This window comes from Bufo gargarizans, chromosome 2 (assembly GCF_014858855.1).
Source record: "Bufo gargarizans isolate SCDJY-AF-19 chromosome 2, ASM1485885v1, whole genome shotgun sequence".
NCBI classification, from domain to species: domain Eukaryota; kingdom Metazoa; phylum Chordata; class Amphibia; order Anura; family Bufonidae; genus Bufo; species Bufo gargarizans.
In genome coordinates, this window is record NC_058081.1 from 88862123 (window position 1) to 88884775 (window position 22653).

Here is a 22653-nt window from a genome sequence, read left to right on the forward strand (position 1 = left end):
GTGCAAATTGTAGCCTCTTTTTCCTATTTGTAGTGGAGATGAGTGGTACCCGGTGGGGTCTTCTGCTGTTGTAGCCCATCCGCCTTTAAGGTTGTGCGTGTTGTGACTTCACAAATGCTTCGCTGCATACCTTGGTTGTAACGAGTGGTTATTTCAGACAACGTTGCTCTTCTATCAGCTTGAATCAGTCGGCCCATTCTCCTCTGACCTCTAGCATCAACCAGGCATTTTCGCCCACAGGACTGCCGCATACTGGATGTTTTTCCCTTTTCACACCATTCTTTGTAAACCCTAGAAATGGTTGTGCGTGAAGATCCCAGTAACTGAGCAGATTGTAAAATACTCAGACCGGCCCGTCTGTCACCAACAACCATGCCACGCCCAAAATTGCTTAAATCGCCTTTCTTTCCCATTCTGACATTCAGTTTGAAGTTCAGGAGATTGTCTTGACCAGGACCACAACCCTACATGCATTGAAGCAACTGCCATGTGACTGGTTGACTAGATAATCGCATTAATGATAAATAGAACAGGTGTTCCTAATAATTCTTTAGGTGAGCGTAAGTGTATTAGTCATCAGGACTCATTTGATGTTGGATGTGTCATTAAATCTAGAAAACAGCAGTGGACAGAAACAAAAAAATACTGTACTATCATATCTAATCCCCCCAAAAAATCAGTTTGTAATTCATAGAGTGTCCACCAGATGGTGCAATATCCCTCCTAGAAGAGTGTGGGGACTGGTGAATATTTAAAAATGTTAAGATGGATATTAGCCTCTAAATCTCAAATACATTCTACAACTGTGTATTTAGCCCTGAAATATCCACTTCTAATTACTTTCATCAACCTTCAGCTATTAACCCATTTTAGATTTTTCTAAATCAACTATTTGTCATCTGATGCTATTTCTATGATTCTGTTCAAAGTTACATAGCTGGACTGGAAACAGGCTTTTGACAACTGATACATTATTTGCACCAGACCTCAATGAGACATTTTCTTGCATGCATACTAACATTTCGGATGGCCATATATCTGGCTTTATTATGTGATATAGATCCAACTTCCCTCAAAAAAACAAATAGACTCAGTATTGCAATTACTTGTCAGTAATAGGGTTAAGCTAACCCGAACTGTAAAGTTCGGGTTCATACCGAACTTTAGGGTTTTTGGACCCGAACCCAAGCATTTCAGTAAAAGTTTGGGTTCGGGTTTGGTGTTCGGCGATGCATTAGCACAGGAGTAGGAGGAGGAAGAGGGATCATTTTGTAGGATTTCCGGCCAGTCATTCAGAAGTGGCTCCGAGGGTGGGTTCCTGCACCCACAAACGCCAGGTACACAATTGTCCAGCCAGGGCACAGTTCTGGAGGATGAGGAGGAGGAGGAGGAACCATGTTCACAGCAGGATGGCACCTAGACTAGCTCATGGCCATCACTGGTGCGTGGCTGGGGGGATACAGAGGACACAGACGATACACCTCCCACAGAGGACAGCTTTTCGTTGCCTCTGGCAAGCACAAGGCACAGTGGAAGCACAAGGCAAAGGCAGAGGAGGAGGAAGAGGTCGCCAACGCAGCTGGGGCACTGCCAGCACCTCTGAAGGCAGGGTTAGCATGGCCGAAATGTGAAAAAGCTTTGTCAGCACGCCACAACAACAAGCACCACCAGCTGATATGGAAAGTCTTAGCAGGAGGCAGCATTTCACAAACATGGTGGAGCAGTATGTGTGCACACGCCTACACGTACTTAATGACGGGTCTGCCCCCTTCAAATTCTGGGTTTCCAAATTGGGCATATGGCTTAAGCTTGGCCTTTACGCCTTGGAGGTGTTGGCCTGCCCTGCAGCCAGTGTATTATTTGAACGTGTGTTTAGCACGGCAGGGGGCGTTATCACAGACAAGCGGAGCCGCCTGTCCACAGCCAATGTGGACAAGCGCACTTTCATTAAAATGAACCAGGCATGGATTCCACAGGACTTTTCCGTACCTTGTGTAGAATCGACATGTATACCAGCCTTAACCAGCCATTGTTATGCTACAGCGCAATTGCTCATTCTTGTATTTTGTATATTTCACACTCTTTTGGAGTGCACCTTAATAAAAAAAAAATCTAATTAAAACCAAAATCCAGTGTTGGCTACCACGTCCTCCTCCACCGCTGCTTCCACCTACACCGCTTTGTCCATCGCCTCCTCAAACGCCTACTCCATATGGACCTCCACCTCATAAATCAATATATTTTTTTTTTATTTGTACTTCTTATTTTTTATTTTATATAATTTTACTAATTTGTCTGTTACATTTTCGGGTGAAATTCACCAATTTTTGGGTGTGATATACCACTGCTATACCTAGTAGACAGGTAAAAAAAAATCACCAATTTGTCTGTTAAATTTTCGTCTGACATTCAACAATTTTTGGCTGTGATAGACCTCTACTCTACCTATCAGACAGGTTAATAAATTTCACAAATTTTTCTGCTACATTCTTGCGTGACATTTTACAATTTTTGCATTTTTGCTGTGAATAAACCCCTGCTCTGCATAGGTGACAGGGACCGACATTTTTTTAAATAATCTGTTCCATTTGTGGGTGACCGTAACCCATTTCTGGAGATGAAAAACCCCTGCTCTGCATAGGTGACAGGGACTTAAATTTCTAAAATTCGTTTTAATTGGCCCTTTCATTTGATCCTTCTGCTTTAATAACTTGTCCCACATTTCTGCTTTATCCCATTGCAGCCATTGACCTCCCTTGGATGAGGTCTCCCTTTCTCACGCTCCCTCTCCGGTGTGGAACCCTGATTCTCCGATAACTGTGATCATCATGGTAGGCTCAGAAAAGAACATCGAAAGTTGATAGAGAAGATATCTAAATGGATGGTGGACGTCACAGGGACGTGCAATCAGGCTGAAGTTATCTAGAGTCAACAAAGCGGCAGCAGGGCCTCTCCTGGCTAACGTTTCCAAATCCTAAATATCCCAGTGATATTCCCTATAATTTTTTATTAATCATTCCAATAACAGGGCATCTTAAGAGTCCTGTATTGTTATTTATCGTCACTACCTCCCCGAGTCGGGAGTGGGTAATTGCCACGCGCACCCTCCTTTCCTTCGATTCTTCAGTTTTAATAACTTTTCCCATATTTCCACTCGATCACAATTAAATTTCATCCATTGATCTACCTTGGATGTGGTCTCTCTTTCTCAGGCTCCCTCTCCGGCATGGAACCCTGATTCGCCGATAACCGTGATCAACATGGTAGGCGCAGAAAAGAACATCGAACGTTGATAGAGAAGATATCCAAATGGATCGTGGACGTCACAGTGACGAGCGACATGGTGGGGCACTATGTGTGCACACGTCTACACAAAGTGACTGATGGGTCTTCAAATTGGGCACATGGCCTGATCTTGCCCTTTACGCCTTGGAGGTGCTGGCCTGCCCTGCAGCCAGTGTATTGCCTGAACATGTGTTTAGCACGACTGGAGGGGGTTATCACAGGTTATATTTCCCAATGTTTTGGGGTGTACCCTAATTTAAAAAAATATAAATAAATTTAAAACCAAAAAGCAGTGTAGGCTACCTCCTCCTCCTCCACCGCCGCTTCCACCTACACCAGCACATCCACTGCCTCCTTAACCTCCTACTCCATATGGACCTCGTCGTCCTAGATCAAGATAATTATTTTTTATTTTTAGGTATTTTATGTTATTTAAAGTCATTTCCCTATTAACATTTGTTTGCAGAGCACTTGCCATACTCTTAACCACATTTTGCTGCCATTTTTAGCCCTCTAGCCCTTTCCATTACATTTTTAGAGACATTTTAGTGTTTAAAAGTTTGGGTCCCATTGACTTCTATGGGGTTCGGGGTCAAGTTCGGGTTCCGAACTCAAACTTTTTTGTGAAGTTCGGCCGAACCCATCGAACCCGAACATCCAGGTGTCCGCTCTACTCTAGTCAGTAGCCTATAGGCAAAAAGTGCTTAGGGCCCCATGGCACACCTCTAATTACAAACAGCAGTGCGCTTATCAGTCCCTTTTATTGCAGTAGTTACTTCCCAGTAGTTACTTTAGTATACAAACTAACAGCTGCCAGTTTCCTTAGTAGTCACAAAAGATGCCCCCCCCCCATTCCCAGTGTTCACAGCAGTGCCTCCCCTTCACATAGCAGTCATTGTAATTTCCTTTTGCAGTGTCCCACTAGCTTATGTGGGAACTGCAAAAGCTTTTTGTCATCTTCTGTAATATCATGTTGCATTGTACTACTGTGTGAAATCCCTTTGTACCAGGCTGTCAGGTGCACTACATACATTCACCACTAGATGGGGGTAGCACCACAGTATATATAAAGTGGTTCAGGCCTAGTTAGGGAGTTCTCTCATTTCTGAGTTGGAAGTGTGAAGGAGAAGAAGATGGAGTGAGGAGCTAAGGGGGAAGGAGAGGTCCCCTCTCCTCTCAGTTCTGGAGCTGGAGCTACATGGCCCAGAGGAGCAAGCTTAGGAGATATTAAACATAAAAGGGACACACCGGTGGCCAACCATGTTCAGGAATTCAATCTATTGAGGTTATCCCCCCTCACCACGAAAGGGTGACTGGGATAGGAGGATATTACAGAATGCCAATGTATTTACAGACTAAGGACATCTAATCCTGAGGGTTTGAATGAACAACTATCATTTGGATGTTTTCTCTAGTCAGTGTCACATGATCAGTGTCTATGATACTCTGTCTTCCCTACTCTATTGTACATAACTGCTCCTTTTTACCTTAATTTTACCTCCATGCACCTGTCAATATAGTTCTAGGTATTTGAAATAGGTGTCATATTTGTGTTTATCAGATCAGAATAGATCCAGTGTTATTTATTACCAGGCTGTCAGGTGCACTACATACATCCACCACTAGATGGGGGTAGCACCACAGTATATATAGGGCAGTTCAGGCCTAGTTAGGGAGTTCTCTCAGTTCAGAGTTGGAAGTGTGAAGGAGAAGAAGATGGAGTGAGGAGCTAAGGGGAATGGAGAGGTCCCCTCTCCTCTCAGCTCTCTCTCTCTCTGAAGCTGCATGGCCCAGAGGAGCAAGCTTACATTTCAGTAACAAAGCCAGGAAGACAGGCAAGGGAAAGTCTACATTCTACTATTCACTCTTCAGGGGTAACAAGTGAATTTCTGATCAAGTTTATTATTGGATTAAGACAAAGTAAGGACAAGGCCATTATTATAGACTCTAGGCACCTTTTTATCTAGGACTTATTAGCTTCTGACAGCCTCACCGTTATTCTAAGGACAGATAAGGGTTCTGTTGTATCACTTGTGTAGAATATCAAGACTGGTGCTACCTCAACTAAGACTGAAGCAAGGCAAGGAGCTGAATATCAGTTAGTACCTAACTACCCTAGCCTGAAACATTACTACCAGCACAGCCTGCTAATGGGATTCCTCACATTCAACTTGCACGTATACCAAAGACTGTATTACTACTGGATATAAACTGTTATCAAGAACCTGGTTATAGTAAACTTTACAGTTGGATTTAAACCTGCCTCATTACTCTAACTCCATACTACTACAACTCTTAACATTTTGCACCTTCAAGGTGCTGGCGTCACAACAATACCTAAACCAGGGGCCCAGCCGCACAAGCACTCAGCACCCATTCATCATCAAGGGGCACCTCAATCACCATCTGGCCGGTGTCCTCTGTAACCGAGTGTGCCCCGGACAATCCAGTGCTGTTCTCCCCTTCACTGCACTGCTGGCCCAGGGAGGCGTCTGCTAAACCACGAGTAACCGATGAACTGTTTGTACATTCCGGCCCATCGTGAACCTCACGTGTTCTACCCCTGCGGACTGGCACGCTGCAACTTAAAATTGGCATCACAAACAGGATTAATATACTCTGTGCCTTATGTGAATGAGCCCCATTTGTTTGACTGTTTATATTGGGCTAAAGAACTGTTTAATCTTCTTAAAACGGCAAGGATAAGGATATACTGTGCAAATTGATTGCCTTGAAATCACACTGCTAAAAGTGAGAAAATCGCAGATTTTTGTGTCACTAGAACTGCATGCTGCGATTGAATTGACTTTGACTTTGAACTTAAAATGGCCGCTGGAGGCCTTCTTGTCTGATTTTTGGCGCCATCAGTCTGCAAAACACCCTGTACAGTGGGAATAGAGAACTGCCCCTTGAAAAGTGCGGGAAAGCAATTTCTACTGTGCCACTACTGCTTCACTACCATGGATTATAATGTGAGCTCCGCCTCCCCTATGCTGCAGAACCTAGGGGGCGTGCCAAAAGAGAGGTGGAGTCTAGGCGATCAGTGGATGATTCTGCTAGATGTGCTTTTGCCTGCAGACACGCAGAGAGACAGACTCGCGAGCATGGTAGCAAATATGCCCGCCTGGTCCGACAAAGAGCTGGAATCGCTTACCACGTCTGAAGAGGTGAAGTCGGGACCACCTAACACTGCCCTGAAGATGGAAGACCCTCTGCAGGCTCATCGGGAGGTCTTTACTTTTAACTCTGCCGAAGGAGGAAACCGGACGTCAGCGGTATTCACTCTTCAGGGGTAACAAGTGAATTTCTGATCAAGTTTATTATCGGATTAAGACAAAGGAAGGACAAAGCCATTATTATAGGCTCTAGGCACCTTTGTAATTAGGTGAAGGAATTATTAGCTTCTGGCAGTCTCACCGTTATTCTTAAGACAGATAAGGATTCTGTCACCTCACTTGTGTAGAAGATCAAGACTGGCGCTACCTCAACTAAGACTTAAGCAAGGCAAAGAGCTGAATATCAGTGAGTACCTAACTAACTAACCTAGCCTGACACAATTCGATCAACACAGCGTGTTAATGGGATTCCTCACATCCAACTTGCCCATGTACCAGAGACTGTATTACTACTGGATATAAACTGTTATCAAGAACCCGGTCATAGTAAAGTTTCAGTTGGATTTAAACCTGCCTCATTCTTCTAACTCCATACTACTACAACTCTTAACATTTTGCACCGTCAAGGTGCTGAGTTCACGACAATACCTAAGTCAGGGGCCCAGCTGCACAAGCACTCAGCACCCATTCACCATCAAGGGCACCTCAATCACCACCTGGCACCGGAGAATCCAGTGCTGTTCTTCCCTTCACTGCACTGCTGGCCCAGGGAGGCGTCTGCTAAACAGTGAGTAACTGATGAACTGTATGTACATTCCGTACCACCGTGAACCTCACGTGTTCTATCCCTGCCGACTGGTTCGCTGCACTTCTTCCCCAGAAGTACTACCAACAGCCCCTGCCTCTTCCCTCCAGAATGTCCTACTGACCCCCAGTAACCACAGCAGGACTCCCCATTCCCCCAGTAGTCACAGAAGTGCACTACCCTTCCTACAACACTGCTTCTGCTTTTCCAGTGGTTACAAGTCTTCCTCTCTTTCCACAAATGGTCACAATAGGCCCGTCATTACCCCAGTGGTCAAAGCTGACACTTATATCTGGCATAGCACTGTTACAGAATTTAATCATGGACTATCAGAGTTCCCAACCGTCCAGAAATGTCTGGACAGTTTTTAAAAATAGGTGACTTTTTTCCTGTGTCCGTGAAGAAAAGTAGACCTGTCCATGATTTTTTTTAAGGGTGGTGGTACTTGACTACATTATTTTGGTGGTAGTTATCGTAATTTTACAGCTCGCAGTAAATGTTGGTAATAAGTTCTTATCGGTATATTGAGTTATAGACATGTATAACATCCATTATGGTTTCCCAATTTGTCTGTAAAAAAAATGCTGATATGTTGTCCAGAAAATAGAAAATTCTGGTTGGCAACACAGTGGACTATGATCCTGGAGATTCTCTACTCTTACAAGTACAGTCGTTTCTATCAGGGCTGGACTGGCCCACCAGAATACTAAAGGTTCCTCCGGTGAGCTCCAAAAGTTTAGAACAAAAAAATCCATGAACACTTTGGACATGGTCATTTTCCACTATGGACTATTTACCGGTATTTGATTCAAACCCTATTATAATGAATTGATTATATAGGGGTTGGGCCTCAAGAGTAATTTATTTTGGTGGACCCAAGGGAACCCTGTCTGACACTGGTTTCTATGATGTCTACTCTATGATACTCCAGGACATTTGATAATCCATCTGGATTAAAGGAGTTTTACTAGACATGATATGACCTCATATAAACTCATCCTTCTGAATGAGCTACAAAGGCAGAACGTCGAGCCGCACATTTGTATACCATTCAAACAGTAAAACAGTCACAGATGCAAGAGAATTAAACACTGCACATTTATATAAGTAGCGCAGGGATTAACACCATGTACAGGATGTCAAGCAACCATTTGTTCTGGATTTTCCTTAAAGATGTAACTGTCGTATGGATCACACTCATCGCAGCCAAGTACAGTCACATTTGGCATGGCTTAAGTGAGAAGTCTGTTCATTCATTGCCAGACGCTATAGAGTTATTTGGTCTTCTCACGTCCTACAGTATGTTGATGGAGTCGGTCCCACTGAGTCTTTGTTGCATTACGCAGGATATAAATCTATTGTCACTGCAATGATCCTCACAATCTGTTCACAAAAATTCAGTAACAAAAGCTATACATTTTTAATTAAGTAAAAGAAATGTAAATAAAACAAAAAAAAAAAAAATTTTCCAGACATAGCCGTGTTCGTTTAAAGGGGGCCCAAATGCGTGTCCAATAAAGAGAATTCTGGTCTGCTACATCCTACCATGACATTCCACATCATTTTACTGCATTGGGCAGCATCACCTTTCTACTATGAGAGCATCTCTACATCAAGGCCTGCCTTGGGACTGGAGCAATTGTGAGCTGCAGCTCTTTAGGGGCATCTGTCTATCTATATATGCCTATAAGAATGTTGTGCCTCCAGCAAGCCTCCATTTTGCATGTACAATACTCTAATTATCGCAGCCCTACCCATTGAACTCTTCTTGTCCTCCTTACATCTCAAAATATGTTCATCGTTTCCAATACTGTAGTCCTGAGGTCCGAATGTAGGATCTTGGCCTTAGGGTGGCATATTTCATTAATACAAACCGGATTCCAAAAAAGTTGGGACACCATACAAATCGTGAATAAAAACTGAATGCAATGATGTGGAGGTACCAACTTCTAATATTTTATTCAGAATAGAACATAAATCACGAAACAAAAGTTTAAACTGAGAAAATGTACCATTTTAAGGGAAAAATATGTTGAATCAGAATTTCATGGTGTCAACAAATCCCCAAAAAGTTGGGACAAGGTCATTTTCACCACTGTGTGGCATCTCCCCTTCTTTTTACAACACTCAACAGACGTCTGGGGACCGAGGAGACCAGTTTCTTAAGTTTAGAAATAGGAATGCTCTCCCATTCTTGTCTAATACAGGCCTCTAACTGTTCAATCGTCTTGGGCCTTCTTTGTTGCACCTTCCTCTTTATGATGCTCCAAATGTTCTCTATAGGTGAAAGATCTGGACTGCAGACTGGCCATTTCAGTACCCGGATCCTTCTCCTACGCAGCCATGATGTTGTGATTGATGCAGAATGTGGTCTGGCATTATCTTGTTGAAAAATGCAGGGTCTTCCCTGAAAGAGATGACGTCTGGATGGGAGCATATGTTGTTCTAGAACCTGAATATATTTTTCTGCATTGATGGTGCCTTTCCAGACATGCAAGCTGCCCATGCCACACGCACTCATGCAACCCCATACCATCAGAGATGCAGGCTTCTGAACTGAGCGTTGATAACAACTTGGGTTGTCCTTGTCCTCTTTGGTCCGGATGACATGGCGTCCCAGATTTCCAAAAAGAACTTCGAATCGTGACTCGTCTGACCACAGAACAGTCTTCCATTTTGCCACACTCCATTTAAATGATCCCTGGCCCAGTGAAAACGCCTGAGCTTGCTTAGAAATGGCTTCTTCTTTGCACTGTAGAGTTTCAGCTGGCAACGGCGGATGGCACGGTGGATTGTGTTCACTGACAATGGTTTCTGGAAGTATTCCTGAGCCCATTCTGTGATTTCCTTTACAGTAGCATTCCTGTTTGTGGTGCAGTGTCGTTTAAGGGCCCGGAGATCACGGGCATCCAGTATGGTTTCACGGCCTTGACCCTTACGCACAGAGATTGTTCCAGATTCTCTGAATCTTCGGATGATGTTATGCACAGTTGATGGTGATAGATGCAAAGTCTTTGCAATTTTTCGCTGGGTAACACCTTTCTGATATTGCTCCACTATCTTTCTGCGCAACATTGTGGGAATTGGTGATCCTCTACCCATCTTGGCTTCTGAGAGACACTGCCACTCTGAGAAGCTCTTTTTATACCCAATCATGTTGCCAATTGACCTAATTAGTGTTAATTGTTCTTCCAGCTCTTCGTTATGCTCAAATTTACTTTTTCCAGACTCTTATTGCTACTTGTCCCAACTTTTTGGGGATTTGTTGACACCGTGAAAATTTTAATCAACATATTTTTTCTTTAAAATGATACATTTACTCGGATTAAACGTTTGATCTGTCATCTACGTTCTATTACAAATAAAATATTGACATTTGCCATCTCCACATCATTGCATTCAGTTTTTATTCACAATTTGTTTAGTGTCCCAACTTTTTGGGAATCCGGTTTGTTAATCAAGTCTCAAGTTCTTTCTAAATTATCATGTTTGGTGCTTAAATGGGGAAGGGGCAGCTGTGTATTTGTTGGAGGGGCGGCAGCAACCTTCATTAACCACACAGGTGTTCCCCTCCGGGCTCAGCGTCAGTGCTGTATAGTAGTGTGCTGCCAGAGCCTCGGTGCAGCACGTGTGCAGGACCAGCTACATCAGTATCTACTCAGCATCAAGGAATCAGACGATTTCCTCCCGGTTGGGTGAGTCCGCTGCGACTTCGCGCAGCACTGTCTTCTTGCAGTCCAGTCGGCGGTGTGTCGGCTACTTAGGTGAGGAGGAGCAGCATTGCAACAGAACGGTCTGCTTGGCAGCCCGCTATTGGCTCCCACACGGCATGACCATTTAATGTCTTGCACGGGCCGCCGTGCTATGAGAGAGGCAGGGTAGGGAGGGGGGAAGAGGGTGAGACAGGGAAGGTTTTCAGCCCATGTTGCAGTGGTTCCTTTTTTGTGTCACATAGTGGCACCAGCTGTTTTAGGTTATGGCGGTATGGTCCATGCTTATGCACGGGCACGCCGCTGTGGCCCATGCCGCCCTACCCCCCCCCCCCATTTGCTGGGGGATATGAACTGATAACTTACCCAACTACAGCAGCATTGGTCCATGTTATATGTAAGCTTTGTGGTCACATACGGTTTCTGTCGAGGTCTGCATGCTCCAGAGCTAAGGTGATAATAGTACATCGTCTTTATTTTTAGGTCAGCTATGCCTTTGGATCAGGTAGAAGAGGAAATAAACAAAAGTGGGGGGAGGTGGGGGATATTTCATGTTTTTAGGTTACACGTTTTCTTCTTATGGGTGGGTTGTCTCATTAGGTTACTGGCGTACTTACTGTTTTCTTCAGGTTGATTTAAGCTATGTTCCTGGTAAGTCTCATTTAGTTTCACTTACGGTGTCACGAGTTCGACCTGTCACCGCGGATTCGCCATTTGCATGTTTCTCTGCAGCTCCACTGCGCTCTCCAATGGCCGTTGCTAATTCACTTATGGTGGGTCACAGGTTAGACAAAAAAAAATATAATATATATATAAAAGCATATGCTCAGTGGTAGACAAGGGGTCAGTCTGGTTCGTCACTACCCCCCACCATATTCAGTGCCTATGCATGTCTCACTTCCGCGGTTTAACCCGAGCCAGTAAGTAACGGTCATGAGGGCCCGCTGTAGTCGGGGTTGTGTTATTTCAGGGATTTCCTCCGCTTCCGTCGGTCAGCTTTCTTGGTGGCAAGTGGCACTTGTCGGTTTTCGTGAGTCACGCATACTCGAGTTGTCCAAAAGTCTGTTTATTATCAGCAGTTTCAACATGTCGCATGCGTCTGACATAGTGGAAGCTTCCGTGGATGAGAACGTCGCCAGGATGTCAGAGGGTGGGAGTGTTCCGTCGCTCTGAAGCTGGACCATTCCCAAGCTCACGTCGGAGTTGTTGAAAAGGGTTATCCCTTTCTCGGCCACTGCTAGGAAGGCGGAGCTGTACTGCTTACTTGTGGTGGGCACAGCTGGCCCTAGCCAAGAGGAGGTGTCTATGGCCACAGTACAGACTTCTCTTTTACAGTTGCATGTCATGATCAATAACTTTACGTCCTCAATCACCAATATTCAGGCGAGGTTGGAGACAGTGGAGTCTCGGGGTGCAGTTGTCGCTCATCCTCCACCAGAAGTACCTGTTGCCTCCACATCCGCCACAGGTTGCTCAGGTACAATGTCCCCTGTGCCCAACGTCACACCTGCTCATTTCATTCCTGCAAGTATCAAGAAGGACATACTTCACAGTTTTTTTTTTTGCCTTCCTCTGGAACTTGCAGTCTAACAGGCCAAACTGGATGGACTGATGTCTTTTTTTGGCCTTATAAACTACTGTATGTTATTATGTTCAGGTTCATCACAGATTTCAAGCCAAGGATATTGTAGTCAGATCCACCCAAAGAATTTCCCCTTCTGTAGTTAGGAGCAAATGTCTAAATTTCACCTATGGGCACATATGCAGAGAGGAGAACACATATCACTAGTGTTGAGTGAGCATACTTGGCGAACATCAGTTCGGCTCAAGCATTGCTATACTCAGCACATCGCAGAGTTCGGCCGAATAATGTGCATGCTCGAGCACAATTGATCACAATAGGAAACCCAAGCATTAAACCAGGCCCCCTTGCTCTGAAGAAGAGAGGGTGTCTGGTTACAGAAAAAGGTTAGAAATTGATGGAAACACCACCAAAATGGTTTGAAAACAGCATGGGAAGGATGTCTGGATGCATCTTGAATACCCATTACCTATGACATACCATAGACAACCACACAAAGGATATATGCCAAAAGCCGGGTAAGTGCAAGCCAACAATCTATCCATGAGACAAATACAGTCAGCATACCTTACAATGGCAGCCTTGTGTACCATGAGACATTCAAAACTAGCTCTTATCTGACTGACAGCCAGTAAGCCTCAAAGTTGCTTCATAACTGTTGGATGGCTTGGGTGGACCTGTGCACCTAGATTATTATCATTAGGGTGACAAAAAGTTTTCTGATTGTCCTAACATGATATTCACCCATGATATGTTTGTATCTGGATGCTCTTAATATTTGATACTCAATAAAGTGCTTTGGATTACCACGAAGACAGGCTGGACAAACCTTCCTTTTTCAACATAATATTCAATAACCTTTCTATAAGTTTTGTCATGTAAACTAATTTGCATAATCGTGGGCATATGCAAGTTAGCTGAATCTGCTTGTTTTTCAGCTGAAACACCATTTGCAGGGAAAATTTGCATTAAAAATTCACAATTAGAATATTCGCGATCAACACTACTCATGAACAGCACCATTTATTGGATTCTTAGTCTTATGAAAAGATTATGAATCCAATAGATGACGCTGTTCATGACTCATGAAAGGTCCCATCTATTGGTTTCATAGTATTATGACAAGACTATGAATCCAATAGATGTCGCTGTTCATGATTCATTTTTTGATACATATTGGATCAAATTACAGGTCATATTCCTTTTTTACAGATATGTGCACTGAAAACATAGATAAAACACATATAAACAGTGCAATAATCCTTTCCCTAACCATTTCCCTCCCCCCCATAACCCTCTCCCCTTCTATACAGGTGATGTGGCTTAAAGTTTTATTTTTATTATAGGTATTCCTGGAGGTGTACAGTGTCTCATTTCAGAGTTCATGTGGATTTATTGTCGTGTAGTCTCATGGAAGTGTGTCTTTATGTAAGGATTGATGATGCTTTATATGTTATTGGTTTTTATAGTCTTATGACAAGACTATGAATCCAATAGATGGCGCTTTTTATATGGCGTGACTATTTATATGGATTTCTATGTTATGACTCTATCTATGGATCTCCATATTATGCTAATTAAAGAGGACCTGTCACCTCTCCTGACATGCCTGTTTTAATAGCTTTATGCATTCCCCGTGTAATAACAATTCCAGATCATCTATTCTTATGGCTCTATGTTGTGCCATTCCTTTATTATTTCTACTAGAAGTTGTGAATGAATTACCAGCAGTCTGCAGTAAGGGTACAGAGGGGAGGTAACCAGTTGGGGGTGTGAACCTGCACAGTCTGAAAATGGCAGTACTGATTGGATAGAGTGATTCTGTGCAGGTACACACCGCCAACTTGTTACCTCCCCTCTGTACCCTTACTGCAAACTGCTATCAATTCATTCATAACTTCTAATAGACAAACAAAGGGGGATAGTGAGGGCAGAGTGAGGGCATTGAGAGGGTAGGGTCTTTGGCCCTGGATAATTCATCATTATTTACTCCAGAAGCTGGTGTAAAATAATGACTGAAATCTATAGCAGCTCCGACATGCCGTAGCTTTCATCCCAGAGCACAGCCAGCTGGTGGAGTTAAGTCATTTTTTTCACAAGAACTGTGCCTTGTCATGAATGTGCAGTGTACCACTTATGTGTGTACAAGTGGCCCCTATAATTATTCATATTTAATGTATTGTATTTCCCTAATATCAGGCTGGCATTGTCACTACATTTATTAGCCCCTAGGTCGTGCTGGCGGCCGGCCAAATGTGACTTCCATGGAATTCGGGAACCCCTGCTCGGATCTGGGTGATTTTTGGATATCGCCTACCAGGGGGATATAGAGCATAGGGGAGACTCCACCATTGTGTGTTCTGTCAAGTAATCATGGCAGGGGAATAACAGAGAATTAACTAACTGTGGTCCACTCTATCTACTGAATCGATGTGGATAACATTATCTGTACTGGATGGAGTCCGAAGCAGGCATAAGTATCATTGATATAAACATATCCCCCTGTTTCAATTTTTAACCATATGTAGAGCGTTTATCTCACTTGTGCGATCTGGCTTTTCAGCCGGCACATATCTTTGAGCACCTTTCCTATGTGACCCGGTCTTGAACCGGCACCTATTTAGTCACATATAAAGTATTGTATAGATTAACTGTATAACTACACCTCCTGATGATCCCACAGTATTTACATGGGTGAAACGCGTCGAGGTAACTGAGGCGTATGACTATAATGTCAACCCTGACTAAGTGTATTTTTGTGTTTGTCTGTACTATGTTCTGTGTTTCTTTTCCTTTTCTTTTCCCATCCAGTTTACTCATATAGTTGGTAATTTATTATCCATATCTCACACCTGGGATAACTGTCTACCAATTCTGCTACACCCCCATAGGGAACAGGAAGGGCTAGCAGTATAGGTACGCGGACAGGGGGCCTCCACCATCAGGAGCCCTCCCTGGGCTGAGGTTTTAGGATAGGGGTAGATTTAGGGACAAACTCTCCCATACCCCAGGTTAATTTTTATTCTGGATGTGGTTATCGGTCACTTAATTAATTTTTGTTTGTACACCAAATAGTTTGGATCTAGCGGACCCTTTTGGGATCCTTTTAACGCATACCAATAAAGTAATTTTTAGGGGTTTAATTGTTCAATGCTGGAAATTATGTAATATATTTACCCCCACTATATCAATGTTTATTGATTCTGCTGGAAAAAGATGATTTTTGGATATGTTGTTCACCCAGATCAGAGCTATCCATGAATGCATACATTATGGGGATGTTTGGTGTTTTGAGGTGTTTTCTGTGTGTTGGGAAAAATGTGTGTTCTGTCTGTGAGTGATTAAGTTAGCCCATTATGCTTGGTAATTCTATTTTGTTGATTGCGTCCCAGACAATGCCAGTGTGTTAGTTAATTGCGTCTCAGACAATGCCAGTGTGTTAGTTAATTGCGTCAAAGACAATGCTCATTGTATTTTGTTGATTGCGTTACAGACAGGGCGAAAGGGGTTTTGTGTACAATTGCTGGGAAGGTTTCAATACTGTAAATGCATGTGATTGGCTAAAATATAAACTGTCACAGTCTTCTACAAGGGCCCCAGGGGGAGTGTCCCTTGCTAGGAGACCTGCATAAAAGGCTGAAAAATAACCCATTAAAGAGTTCCTGTTTTTACCCTTCATCATGTTGAGGCTGGTGTTTGGGTAACTGATCAACACTGGGGGATTGCTATACACTGAAGATTTGCTATACTCCCCTGGCTATAACTACTAGCTCTTGTAAGAGCTGTTCCTGCTCTTTGTATTTAGGCGAGGTTCACCCACTGGAGCCTAGAGCCTTGTCGTAGGTCCAGGGTGGGTAGGAGACGGTGAGACCTCAACCAAGCTTCGGCGGTTCGTGGGGTCTGCAGCGCTTACGGTGTCAAGTGGAGTTCTTGGAGTCCTCGGGAAGCGCTGGGAGCATCTATCGACGGAGGTACCCGGTCGGGGTGCCCTATTATGTAAGCCTCACAAAGTGACTTCAGACCTTAACTAGTGGGTTTTAGACATTTTCTGAAAAATTTCAAGATTTGCTTCTAAACATCTAAGCCTTCTAATGTCCCCAAAAAATAAAAAGTTATTTTCAAAATAATCCAAACATGAAGTAGACATATTGGGAATGTAAAGTAATTTATATTTTTGGAGGTATTACTATCTTACTATCTATTATAAAAGTAGAGAAATTGAAATTTGGAAATTTGCTAATTTTTCCAAATTTTTGGTAAATTTTGTATTTTTTTATGAATAAAAATTATTATTCTTTTACTCATTTTTACCACTGTCATGAAGTATGATATGTGACGAGAAAATAATCTCAGTATAAGTAAAAGCGTTTTAAAGTTATTACCACATAAAGTGACACATGTCAGATTTGCAAAAAATGACCTGGGCAGGAAGGTGAAAACAGGCCCGGGGTTGAAGGGGTTAAGCAGCGGGATATGCAGCATCCAACTTACAAGTGGTCCCCTTAAATTTCTGTATAATTATTCATATTTAATGTATTGTATTTCCCCAATATCAGGCTGGCATTGTCACTACATTTATTCACCCCTAGGTCGTGCTGGCGCCACATACTATATATTGCTTGGGGTTTGGTGACTTAGGAGGGAGAGTAGAAGGAAGTAGTTGAGAAGAAAGTAGAGTGTTGAGAAAGGAGAAGGAAGTTAATGGAGGAAGAAAGCAGGCTCAGTCAAAAATGTAGCTGCCTTTCTTTCACTGGGCCCTGATCAAGCCTGGAGAGGACCAACCAAAAGTTAACTGCAGCCCAGCACAAGACAGTAAGTCTAAGTATGAATATAAAGCAAGTCTAGTGAAGATTAGAGCTGAGTCTAGCCAAGGGACTTCACCAGCACCAGTGACCGGGAGGAACTTAAAGGTACCTGGACACAACTGGATAATTAGTGCGCAGAATTACCCTTTTACGCTAAACGCCTTCTGGGACATGTATCAAATAATGTAGCAGAGAGTATGCCTGCCACAAGGGAAAACACCCTTATTGGATTGCTCAATATAAAAGTAAGGAACCATTATATTCAGTACCTGGGTGCTAAAAAGTGGACTTAGAGCAAATTTACCCATTCTTTGCCTGTAAAGTAACAGCATTAAGAGAACTCCTCAACTGACAATTGCCAGACCTGTTATAAGGAATTCCAGTTATACCAACATCTAGATTATTGCTTTTGCTGTATTGATGAACTGTACCAACTGCCCTGAGATGATTGATTCAGTAAATGTTCAACTGTTTCTACTAAAACTGACTCCTCATCCTTTCTACTTCTCTCAACATTTGCACCTTACAGTGCTGGTGTCACGATTCCGAACACAGGGGCCCAGCCACCAAAGCACCCTAAACATACCCACTACCATCAAGGGCACCTCAACTTCCATCTGGTTGGTGTTCCCTGCAATAGAGAGTGCCCCGGAGGATTTAGTGCTATCTTCCCCTCCACTGCGCACCGGCCCAGGGAGCTACAGAAAAGTGAGTACAACTACTGCCCGAGACATAGAGGAGAATTTATCATTCCCCTTATGCCTCTTTTTGGTGCAGAAAATTCGCAAATCAACTGGATTTGCAGCTTTTCAATGCTTTTGAGACTTTTCTAGTCACAGTATGCATTTTACGCTGCCTTCCCCAAGTCTACAAAAAGGGGAAGTCTACAGAAACTGGCGTAAACAATGACTGAAATCTGCAGCATCTCCGAAGTGCAATAGATTTCATTCCTACTCATGGAGAGCCAGAGGAAGCCTGCACCTCGTCAAATTACATGGCTTCTCGGCAGTGCAGGTTCCATCAAGACCGATGATAAATCAGGGCCATAATGACCGTTGTCAGGTGCCTTTTTGCTCACCCTTGCTGGCAGCTGTACAGGGCAGGACAGGATAACAGGACATCTAAAATCACTTGAACCACTGTCTCTACATCGCTGCTGAAAGTGGAATGCTATGTACAGATCAGATGGAATTGTATAGCTGCTAACATCTGCTGAAATCACGACTGGAAAAGACAAAATCATAATAATTCCTCAGCTGAAAAATACAACTGTATTTAACCCACCAGCGCTTGTTTAGTAGAAGATTTATTTAGCTAAAGCAAACATTTATATTCATGTATTGTCAGTGCCAGAAGAGGCTAATCCTGCTGAACTGCAACAGACGGTAGATGACCCTAGCCACTGTATGTCTCATGTGATATATGTTCTAATCTAAGAAAGGAATGACACAGTGTATACAATATACACAGTACAATTTCATTTCATAGCAGTCTGTGAAAAATTCCCCAAAGCACATTTTCCTGGAGGAACTTTAATCTGTAAAAATCATGTTTTTACTTGAAATGCAGTCTGATATGTCACCAATTACAGTTTTTAATATTCTTTTAAATTAAATGGAATGCCTTAGATCAGATACAGTAACATGGTGCAAAATAGTGAGATCAGAAGTTTGGGAAAAAATAGGCTTAAAACAACTTCGGTGCATAAAGAGTTTACTAAACTATAATTAAAAAAAAAAAATATATATATATATATATACTGTATATATGTACATACACTGAGATATACAAAGATAAAGATAAATAAAGTAACAGACCTAAGTGTTGTCAACAAATCAGTGAGCTCTCATTGACCAACACCCAACATGGCACTCAGCTGACGCCCATATGATACAAAGAGAGGCGATGGCAGCAGGACATATTACCCTGATGATATCTTCAATGGAGCTGAACTCTCTGTTTCAAAACTAAGTGTTTTCTACTCTCCTGGCCACTCGTAACCCCACCTAAAGGTAAGTATGCATGTACAGTTACCTCATACTGCAGAAATGTGGCCAGGTATAGACATCACTAAGTAGTTACATGAAGTTAAAGGAGAAGAACCAATTAAAAACCTTGCTTTACATTCCACCCCTGGTTCTTCCACTTTAATTAATTTCAATCCATCTCGAATTTAAAAACAAATCAAAATTTGTATAAATGCATGCAATGGCTATTAAACCTTAGTACACCTTAGTTTCGAAGCAAATAAGGCTATCTATAGAATAAGTTACCTATTCTATATGATCTATCAACTCTATTCATTAAAGAATACTGGCCCTAATTGTTTAATAGGAATTCCCATGGCACCACTAGGCTTCTCAAAATAAAAATGTCTATGTTTGTTGGACTAACAAGAGTTTCTTTAGTTTGGATCTTCTTTACTTCTGATCTTCTTAAATGCTCAGTCTCTGGTGCCACTTCTTGATCTTGACTTTAGAAGACGTTGTCTTTTTAATAAAGGCAGTGGCATCAGCCTATCACAATTAAAGGGTTTTACCAACACTCACAAGTATCAAAGTCAATTCTCCTTTTTTTGGTGCTCTGTACACCGGACTGTGTGACGTTTCACCAGGATATAGAAGTGAACTTTCCTGGCTTTCAGGCGCTCTTACTAAAAGTCCAGTCTTTGTGACTTTGCTTAGCGCCGTCTCTTCACCGCCTCCATGTTGATGTATGAGGGGATTGCAGAATCCTAAATGCAGGTTTCAGTGCCTCATTTCAGTGGTTGTAGGACAGTCCATAACCTTGTCTGTGGCAGGAGCTTTGACTCTGGGAGCTCCTCCCTTCACTGATCTGCAGGTTGTTGTAAGATCATCATCCCTGTTGGTTGGTTAGTGTACTGCCAGAAGTCTTGGTCAGACAATTACCTTTGTGCTCACCCCCTGAAAACAGTAATTTGATCAGCAAGGCCTTCAACAGGCCATGAAAAGCTGTGTTTTACCAAACCTGGTGGTGTTAACGTTAGGCAGCACCTGGGCAACGATGAAGTTGTCAGTCCTGGCTCTTCAAAACAGCTGATACCTGCACTTAGGGAAGAATTTAAGACAAACTTCAAACAGTTCCACATATTCTAACTGGAATAACGTTTAATAATAAATTAAGCTCAGGATTAACTCAGTCTATAGGTTTCAACTCAGTCCAAAATAACTCAGTCTATGGCAATTTCAGCCATCAATGGGGTGACGTATGTTTAAACACTTCCTTATATAATTTACTCCCACCACCCCCGCATCAGATGGATTAAATCAAGGATTCTCAACCTGCAGCTCCTCCAGCTGTTGCAAAACTACAACTCCCAGCATGCCTGGACAGCCTACTGCTATTAGGGCATGCTGGGAATTGTAGTTTTGCAATAGCTGGAGGGCCGCAGGTTGAGCATCTCTGGATTAAACAAAACAAACAAATGTCCCTTTTTGTCGGTCCAACACTGCTTTTAAATAACATTGTCTAATAGAACTAAGAGGTCCTCTGCCAATGCAAAAACTGTGCCAAACCCTATACCTAAGTCTCACTGTACACTTAGCCATACATGTGCTATTCTCCATTATTTGTTCAGTATTTGACCCAATGTGTGATAAGTAGAGATGAGCTAATTGAAGTTGACAAAGTGGAATTTGATCTGAATATTAAGAAAAATTTGATTCGTCCAAAACCGAATATCCTTGCGCTTCGTGGTAACAAATTTTATTTTTTCTAAAATGGCTGCTGCACAGGAGGAAATAAGAAGTCCGGGAACGAGGGATCACCCATACTGCCATGCAGCCAGCCAATAAGCAGCTGGCCAGCCCCTACGATATCACAGCCCTATAAAAAGCCTAATCCTGCTCGGTTTCTCCATTTTACTGTGAACTTAGTGCAGGCAGAGACGTTGCAGGCACTAGGGACAGTGACTAGGAAAGACTTTATTTACAAAAAATAACTATTGAGCAGTTCAGGGAAATATTATTGATAATGTAGGGATAGAATAGGAAGGCATTATCCACACTGTAGGCGAGAGAGCAGGGACCACTAGGAGAGTGTAAAGCCTGGGTAATAGGAGCGCTTCTATTACACATTGCTACACTAATTGGGGATCCAAATTGCTCTAATACTACTGGTTTTCGGTTGTTTGTATTCTATAATACATCAGTAATTCCAGTAATCTTGGATTCTGTTATTGGGGTGAAACTGTGGTCTGATCCTACAGATGTTAGGGTCTTTGCGTTCTTTTATATATATAATTCAATCCGTTAATCCTTGATTGTCTAATAAGGGTGAAATTGCAGCCTGATACTACACATTTTAGGGTGCTCAAGTTTTATATAATCCCTAATTGTGGAATTGGTGTGAAATTGCGGTCTGATGCTGAAAGTATGTTTTTTTTATTTTTATCTATAAGTACATCCATTCATCCTTGATTGTGAGGTGAAATTGTGGTCTGATACTACTGATTTTTTACACTTACAGTTTTAGTCTGACAGACAGAGGAGAGGCCCTAAGGGAAGGGGCAGTGGCCAAAATGTTTCTGGAACTGACAGAAGTAGCAGCGGAAGAATGAGGGGTTGTAGCAACAGTTGCGGCAACAGGCCAGAGCTGGCAGTGTCATCCAGTGGTCGTGTTTTGACCAGCAACCCAGCTATTCTTGAATGGTTGACTAGGTCTTCAACTGGACAGCCCCAGCCAGTAAACGGTGGTTTCTTCTGACACCACGCTTAGTTGGCATGGCTCAGATACAAGCTCTGTGCCCCCACCTGTCCTTAACCTGCCTTTTTCATTTTCTGTTCCTTCTGCTCAATAAGTATTGTATGCTGTTGGCTCAGTTCCACTTTTTAGTGAGGACGAGCTTCTAGAGCAGGGGTCGGCAACCTGCGACACTCCAGCTGAAACTATAACTCCCAGCATGCATACTTTCTCTGCTCTTCTCAGAACTTATCAGAAATAAATGGAGCATGCTAGGAATTATAGTTTTGCAACAGCTGGAGTGTCGCATGTTGCCCACCCCTGTTCTAGAGGACAGTCAGCAGCTACTGCAAGTATCGATGATGAGAGTCACGTAGGAGCTGGTGTTGCAAGTGGTCAGGCACGTGGTCCTGAGACTGGTGAGGGTGACATCAGTGACGTGCAGACAGTAGTGGATGATGAAGTAGCCGATCGCACGTGGGAGCTAAATGAAGAGGGGTCTTCATCATCATCAGGAGAAGAGGGTTGCAGTTTGCGCGTGAGGTAGCGGCTGAGGCAGCGGGGTGGTAGCATGGCCGTGAATCAGCAGGGTGTCAGCAGTGTAAGGTCTGGAGCTAAATGTGCTTGAGGTAGACCATCTGCTACGCAG